Raw genomic sequence first — 9,245 nt, 5'->3', positions numbered from 1 at the left:
AAGGTTAAAAAAAAAGGTAATTCTTTTGGAATCCTATCGAATCAAACTCTTGGGGGGCCCTTTTGAAAAGTGTATGTGAATATCAACACAAATCTTCAAGATGCATAAATAATTAAGTTAAGTTAGGATTGTTTCATTATTTGGTAGGAAGTTGTAAAACTTTTTGAATTACACTCTTTGAAGTCTAGAAGGTTGGTTAAGGTAAGCAATATTTAACTTTATTTTTAGTCTACTATGTATTTTTCAAAATGATTACTATAACAATAACAATTATTATAAGTAATGTGTCTTTCTTTTTCTTAAAATTACAGTCATTACATCCACTGGTTTGCTATCTGTGGGTCTCAATCCTGGAACTCAATGCTTCTCTGTGTGGACTTTGTATTTACTGGCTTGAGTGAACAGTGTCCAATGGCCATGATGTTTGGACACATGCACCCTGTGTCTTTGCACACCCTCAGTTGCATAAGCTGCCCCACAGGAAGCACTGTCCACATGCTGCCCCACACATGGTCTCAATCATGGGATCATATGGCCCTGATGATGGTTTGTTGCAACAGAATTCATTCTCCGCTCACCCATAACCAGAGATGCCAAGACTTCAAACGGTATGGTCTCTAAAGGTTTCGTAAAGTTCACAAGTTTTACTGTTGTTTTGAAGTCGAAGCTCCTCTTTGTCTGAGTGCAGGCTTGTATTTACACAACTGGCTTAGTGTAGAACACAGTTTCCCCAACCACCAGGCCCCATCCGTAAATAATGCTAACCACTTTTAGGCCAAGATGTCTTATATAGAGAACGTTCTCAAGCGCTGGACCAAATTTTCATTATTGGCAGACATGGCATTCTTTCTCATTCTTTGGAGGTGAAGAAAGTAATACTCAGTTTCAATCACTGTTAGAAAGAGTTCCAGGGGCAAGTCCTACTGGACCCAAAAATGTAAGCATAATGAAAAGTGGAGATCAAGATGCCACAAAATGTATTTAGATGCTAAAAGGTGCTCAAAGCAATTCATGGACAGGTTATTTGAATATGTAAACTCAATCATGCAATTATACCATTAGTCAATCATGTGTTAACAGCAAAATGCAGAAAACGCAGGTCAAGATCTTTTTCACATCAAATAGTAAAACAGAGGGAAAAATGTGATTTCAGTAATTTAATGTCGCATGGTTTTTCATGCCATGTGGGCTGGTTTGAAATAATTCAAAAACTGCTTACAGTCTAAAATGTCCTGGGATTTCAAATGATTTGAATTGCAGTACAATGGGCTGAAACACTTAGTAGAGAGAGGTCTGAGAAAGTTTCCAGACTGGTTCGAGCTGACAAAAAAGGTAACTCAATTGCTAATGGTAAATAAAAAACATCTTAGAATGCACAACACATTAAACCTTAAAGGTAGGGGCTACATCAGCAGAAGATCCTGTTAATCAAAACAAGAATGCACCTTTTGCATTACACTGCTGCCACATGATTGGCTGATTGGATAATTACATGTATGATGAGGGGCACTGGTGTCCTTGTTAAAAGAGCAGGTAAATTTATATTTTGTACATTAAAATTTCCCCCATTTGTATCATTTACTGTGTTTTACACTTTTTTTTACACATGTCCAATGAGCAAATAGGTGTGAAAAGTATTTTTAAACCACCCTGAAGATGTGTGGCTTTCCAAGTTTGCTTTGTAGAGTTCGAAAGTTATATTTATATATAGAAGGAGATACAGGAACTTGCGCACCAGAACCAGCAGGTTCAGGGACAGCTTTTTTCCATCCACAATCACACTACTGAACTCTACACTACACCGCTAGATCACTTCAAAACAAACACAAAACAAAACACTGTATATAAATGCCATAATCTTGTAACCTTTCACTTTTGCACATTCCTCTTCAATGCCATAGCCTTAGAACATCTATCTGTACTTCTTAATGATGTACTGTACTTCATGATCTCTGCACTGTTATAGCCTTTATATTCATTCACTGTACATATGCTTACATATATATCACTTGCTGTAAATATGCTACATATCTATCTGCATTTTTGCACGATTGCTATATTTAGATGCCAAACTGCATTTTGTTGCTGTGTACCTGTACTATGCAATGACAATAAAGTTGTATGTATGTATGTATGTATGTATGTATGTATGTATGTATCTATCTATCTATCTATCTATCTATCTATCTATCTATCTATCTATCTATCTATCTATCTATCTATCTATCTATCTATCTATCTATCTATCTATATTAAGTTTGTAATCTAGCGTACCAGTGTAGATTTATTCATTGCTAGAGACTCAAAGCACTTTTGTACGTTGCTCTGGAAAAGGGCGTCTGCTAAATGCCGCAAATGTAAATGAAAACATAATTTATTTAATTTGTGAGGAAACACTTGGACTATACACTGACTGTCTAAAATTGATTTGGAAACCAGGCTGCCCATTTTCACACTTTCCTCTCAAATACCATACATTGGAGTGTTTTTTTAATTTTTTATGACTTTTAGCGGTTGGCCGCCTTTGAATTCCATTGTGTCGTATTTCTTTGCCCTGTTCTCACTCCAGCTCTCTTAAGGCTTGCAACTAATTCCTTGGCCACTTGAGACTCTTGAGCTGCTAAGGCCATTTTAAGTTGCTTACTGTGTCTCTATAGAGCCAGCTTTTACACTCAGTGTGTCACTGCACTCTGGTTTCAACAGTTGCCTATTAAACATACACACACTTCACACTAGAGGAGCTAATGTGATTTAACTCTGTGACTTGACTAGTGAATTTAAGTGGAAGTGGTAAAGTGAAAAATCTGGGTTTGTGCGTCTAGCTACTTTTAATTTGACATGCTGTAAAGACGCAGGCAGTGAAAGCTAAAAGGCTGTACAGGGGTCAGACCACCATCTTGACTACCCTAGGAGAAGGAAAACTGCACAGTGGCACCTGCTATATTTTCTCGGTGCTACCTTTATGTAACGTAACCCGTGCCAACCTTTGGCAGAATATACATTAGCAGTGAGCCATGCCTATAGGCCATGCAAACACATTTGTACAAGTTTTTGTCGATTAACTAATTCAGAAGTGAGCTTCATTATCCCACCCTCCTTAATTAAGATCACAATGCAAATTCCTTCATTAATAGTGACACGGACAATTTCTCTCCAGCTCCACGGGGACACGATTATATGCAGGCCCCGTTGAGCAGGTTGTGAAGTGTCATCGCATATTCAAATGCCGTACTTGTTTAATTGCAGTAAATGTAGCATGTCCGGATAGGTAGAGGAGTTTTGAGGACTGGGGCTGGCACCCCTCCGCTCCCCCAGGCAGCTGTGTGCGGGGTCCTGGCTGCTCCCTGGGGGCCTCTGAAGGACTGTGTTGTTGGACTCTTGTCTTTTATGGCAGCAGCCATAAACATGACAGGTTGTTTGGGCACCATCTGTTTAAAATGGCTGCCGCATGGTAACAGGGAGATGAACTTGAGAGCTGCTTTGTGTCTGTCTGCACGCTAACAGTCTTGTCTTTGCATCTCCGCAGGTGGATATTTGACGGGAGAGGCACAAATGTGTCCAGCCAATGGAACCTGGCGTCTGCTTGCATGCCCATCAACACTGTGGAGTCCTACACACAAAACCAATTTTCAAACATGTAACATAGAAAACTACACAGTTCTATTTATGACAGATCCACATGATCTGCAGAGACATGTGGTTGTCGGTTTCCTTCTGAGTAAATCACTCTCATTTAATCATTTGATTGTGAGGAAAATGCATTTCAGACCATCCTGTGCAAGTATTTTTGCTTTAATCAATCATACATTTATGCAGTGCTTTTTTTTTTAGGTATCTTTTTATCTACCTGTGGTTAAATCTTACAATGTCTTTACCTTCTTCAGACTTTGCCACTCCAATCAGACTGTCTATTAATATAATCAGAATTTTCTTCCCTTATCAAGCTGTGATGCAGCAAATGGACGCTTCACTGACCATTAGCCGACCTCCTGGTGTTTGCATTTTTAGCTCTCGACTGCTCAGTAATGTACCACCTATTTAACCATGAGCCTAAACCAGATCTCCATGGTTGCATATTTAAAAGATATAGCTTATGGATCCTTGGCCATATTCAGAGTTGAGTTATGCACATCAGTATGCAGACCTCATGGAACTGCAGACCTGCATGAAATTCAGACAGTTGTGTGTGAGTTGCTTGTGTGAGGCAGAGTTTGCCAAAAGCAGGAGTTATGTTATGCATAACTGTGCAGGAGTCACGGTTATGCATGATTCTGACCTTGAAGATCATTTTTCTTTTGTGATGTCACTGTTTGACAGTTTGATGTACAGTAAACAAAATATTTATGCATTGGGCTATAAATATATTAAAAACTATGGACTTCTTTCAAGGCCAAAATTAAATACACAAATGTGACATGCACTTAACTAATTCTATCATCTCTGTAAAGTTCCTTTTTTCCTCTTTAACACTTTCGCTAGATCGGTGTCAGAGGTTAGATCAGAGGATCGTTTAATGCTCTGTCCAAGTTTAATAAAATTTGTGGCCATTCATTAATTAAGAAAAGGTTGGCATCGGCACCTCAAAATAGTAAATTAAAGTAAATAATTATACCCTAAATCATGCATACATTGTTTTATTTTATTTATTTATTTTTACCTCAATTTAATATCTTGTCAGTTCATCAAGTTGTCAGTGAACAATTTAAATAAATAAATATTTTTTGTTCACAGTTATTAGTTGCAACCATAAACAGTAGCTGTAACAATTATTAACCCGTGCCCCACCTTGGCTTTCTGCCTCTGCTGAAACTTTTCTCAGACGCACCAATCCTGGGTGAAAAATCAAGTTGCGCTGACCTGGGTAACGTTATCTACTGTTATAGCTATTTATGCGATAGTATATTGGACTCAATAACTTGGTCTATTATTCTGTATATCAGTAATAACATAAATATAATAGATGTATTAGATTTTTACTTCTTGCAATTGATACATAATCATATTAGTCTTTCTGTTTTTATTTAGAATATTCTTTAATTTATTTTTATTTATTAATCATATGTTAATTTTATCATAATATTTATGATTGAAGAAACCTTTTCACTGCTACTGCTATTGGTGCTATTGTTTAAAGATGGTGGTCAATACACTATGAGAAAACAGCATTTTAAGTGCTTCTACTTAACGAAAAATATAAAAACATCAGCGGTGTAAAGTACATGCACTTAATCTTAATAATCTTGAAACAAACGGTAACAATTCAGATTTTAAATCCTGACTGATTAATAGGAATTTATTTATCTTCAGTCACCACTTCATCCTGTTTATGGTCACAGTGGATTGGGGTCTCTCCTGGTGGGAATTCACCTGGATGGACACCATTTCAATTGTCAAGCAAATAATAAATATATTAAATTGTATTTCTGTTGAGTTATATGCCTTTACTTAAGCAGCCATCCAGAACCTGTGCTAGAACCCTGCTTACAACAAACTGAATTAACACTGACAAGGTCATTGCTACCCAATTAAGTGGAACTAATTTGGGGTGTAGAAACATGGTCTGGGATACTCTGGATAATTTTATAGCTCTTGAGCATTGTAATATATCTGTTTAATCACATTCAAACGTAACATATCTTCACTTTGTAAAGGTTTGTATGAGCAGTTTTTTAGAACAAATGCGAATTTAGAACTGTTTCACCCTTCATGGTCAGAATCGTCACAAACAGAACTTAGCATAACATACTTTTCCGATAAATATTCATAGGTTGACCCGCTCCAAAGTTGAAACTCTTTATTCATGGGTCATGAATACTTAAGCCTTTTTTTCTTCAGATTAATTTCCTCTTCTGTCTGTGCTGAATGGGACCATTACAGTTGTGCAGTTTTAATTAAGCAGTGGCTCTCAATACAGAAGGCACTACCATCTGGTTCTTGTCGTGTACACTGCAAACATAAGGGCACTGACAAAAATGAGACGAGCATTACAACACAAAGCCAAAAAAAACCCCTCAAACTTCAAATTAGAGATGCCAGCACAAATGTTCCTCAGAATGTCATATATTAAAACATGCAATAGCACATGCAACTGTCGTTCATGCAATAGCACTGCAACTTATTTGTGGGTCGGTGTAGTGCATATACTGTACAGTTCAAAAAAAGGAAAGGTACCTCAATAAATGTGTGTTACTATATCAGAATTTATTCTTGCCAGAATAATATGGCTATTCTAACATGGCTTGTATGTGTGCATGCTGAACCTCATGTAAAACCCGGAGTATAATCTAGTTTAAAATTTCCTGACCTGACCTACACTGAACTGAAGCACTCTAAGAAAGCTCTAAGAAATTTCAACTAGCTTTTTATTACTGTACAAACTCCACTGCCCACGAGTGCCCAAGGATACATGTCAGTCTCTGTGAAGTGTAATTGTTTTTTGGCTACAAGTAAGTGTCATGCTGGAGTGAACCCAATTATGTAATTAAATATGGAAAGCTGCAATTTTTTCCAATGTTACAGCACTACACACATTGTCAGCACTAAACCTGCCACACTCAAAGGCCAAAATGTTTAAGAATGATAATCTTGAATAGCAAAAGTCACAGAATATTACTGCTAAGCAACAATGATAATACTAAGTCTCATAACAACCATTATTTAGTGGTGAATTAAAGAGGGCTGAGAAACAGTAGAGTTGAGAAACTCTTAGCAGTTCAGGGTCAGACCATGTTCTTTGCAATGGTCAAGTCAAGCAGGATTAAGCTAATGAAGTCTTTGGGTCATCCTGGATTGTAAATCAAGAGCACTTCCAGTGCTGCTCTCTTTGCCCGGATTTCCTGTGGCAGAGCTGCCATGAAAGCGAAAGAGGCAAGCTGATCAAAACCAGCCAGCCTCTGCTTCTCATGCTGCCCTTCAAAGGCTCCTCGTTCCGATGGCATCTTAGATAACTGCACACTTGGACGAGGAAAGATTTATTTCAAGGGAAGAAGCAGATAACAGGGCTTGACTTAGAGGACCTGCTGAAGTTTGGCTGTAAATAAGGCCTCTGTGGACTGTGACTACCTATTTTTTCCCTTGCCTTAGCATGAATTTGGTTAAAAAGGTGCGCCAGTACACACGTGGCACGAACTATGCCGCAAGCTATTACTTGACTAAGTTATAGCCCAGAGGCGTTGTTCTGGAAAGTCTCAACCTATAATACATTAGAAGGCTACTGCAACTTCTCCTGAGAAAATGCCCCACTTTCTCTCAGAGAGACACCAGCCTGTGATGGCTTCATTGCTGTGCAGAGTAAATAGAGAGTCTCTGTGTGTTTGTGTGTGCATGGCTGCAGTAATAAGATGTGAACACCTTTAACACACACTGTGTTCAGCTGCAGTTTTCCCATTCTAATTTCAGCCATGCATATCGTAGACTCTTGCATTCATTCCTTTTCAGAAAGGGAGGGGGCTTTTTCTAGGGGCGAAGATCTCCCCTATGGTCCTCTGCTACATAGCCTTGGGACTGTTCCCCACTTCATTTATTTTGGCAATCAGGCACATAGAGGCCCACTCACAAAAAACAAAAAAAATCCAACATAAAAGCGGCATTTCCTCCCCCACTTTGCTTTCGTCCACACTCCCAAATAGAAAGCATTTGCTCCTTGAAAAAGCCACACAGCCATATTGACTGAGCTGAAAAAGTAACTGTCAGAACTCACATTAATTGATTTCTCAGGTGTTCTCAAAGCTTGATTAATCAGCTGTGCTACAATGTGTCAGGACTTGGCAAATCCTACAGTTCTGTGTTCTGTTAAGAGCTGGGATTGTTGTGACAACATCGGGCCTGCTTTTCTAAAAGCTGGACTAGCGGAACTAGAGGCTTGGCTGAAGAATAAACGGAAAAAAAAAACTTCTTTGGTGAATGCTTTATACATTTTCAACACGAGACTCAGTTGGGGCGCACAAAAATTGTTTTAAAAAAGCATCAGAATTCAAAGTATAAAAGTTACCAATTAAAAGATATTAAAACAAAGGAGCCATACCTGTCATCACTGTAAACACACCCCTGACGAATAAATTACTCCTTTGTGTGTTAAACGTTTATTACTTTTAGATATTTGATCTATTTTACTGTGAAATAAACCCAATTTGTGGGTCTTAGCTTTTGTTAATTAAGCTATCAAGACGGCAGCTATTGTGGTGTTTTCTGACAATATTGCACCTTCCAGATTGCAGCCCCACTGTGAACAGCTTGTAGAAAAGTCACTCAGTGGTGTGATGGGCTGGTGTAGGTGTGTATAGTATGTGTGCAGCGGGACCTTCAGCCAAGCTGGGGCAACAGGAAGACTTTGCTCAGGCAGTTTGCCACAACCTGTGTCTTTTCAGCTTTTATAAAAAAATGAATCATGAGAGAGATTTATAGTGTACAGTCTGTATATGCATATAAGTTTTAATACATGTATTTTAAGGTTTAATACATTATTTTTAACAACTCTCAGTGTTTGATATTTTTTAGACTGTTATTTAATCCTGCTCAATCAATAACCTGAGGGTTCTTCATAAACAAAACTCTAATAAATATCACCTAAATCAAATTGATATGCAGAGCTTGTGTAAGTAGTCATGCCTGGCACTCCTCCACCACTTCAGATGAGTCAAAGGAAAGTATGAAGTGGCATGCCTGGTTCATCCCTGGCTGTCCTGGGCTGAGCTGAGAGCTGTCTCTCCTGACCTTGCTGTCAACTTTGGAGCCAGCCAATCTGACGAGCCCGACCAACTCAGCCTGTCTGTCAGGAGGGCATCAGTGCAGTGGAAATGGTTCATTTGATCCTCTGACACTGGATGGTACATGCTGGCGGGCGAAGAAACAGGGGTGAACCCCACCATCTGACGAGTGGGCACCAGGCTACATGGGGAGCAGGGAGAGAGAGAGGGAGAGAGACAGAGAGCAAGAGAGCTTATGTGAAGGACATAGAGCTAGTTCTAAAGCCAGAGCTACACAGCTGTGCATCAACTTTCCAAGATGCAGAGAGGTGGTTTAATTAGAATATACTGTATATATGGTACAAATGCAAGGCTGTGTGTTTTTGTGGACAAGCTATGACAAAAGAAAAGACATCATTTCAAATATTACTGCATTTTGGTAGTGATTTTGATATGAGCTGGGCTGGAGAGTAATTTTTTTCTTTGTTACTATATCTAAATGCTGGGTGGATAGCTGGATGGATGAATTATAACTTTATTCATCCTGTAGAGAATTTGCTG

This window comes from Silurus aristotelis, assembly GCF_946808225.1.
Source record: "Silurus aristotelis genome assembly, chromosome: 3".
In the NCBI taxonomy this organism is placed as follows: Eukaryota; Metazoa; Chordata; class Actinopteri; order Siluriformes; family Siluridae; genus Silurus; species Silurus aristotelis.
This window is presented reverse-complemented; position numbering follows the sequence as displayed.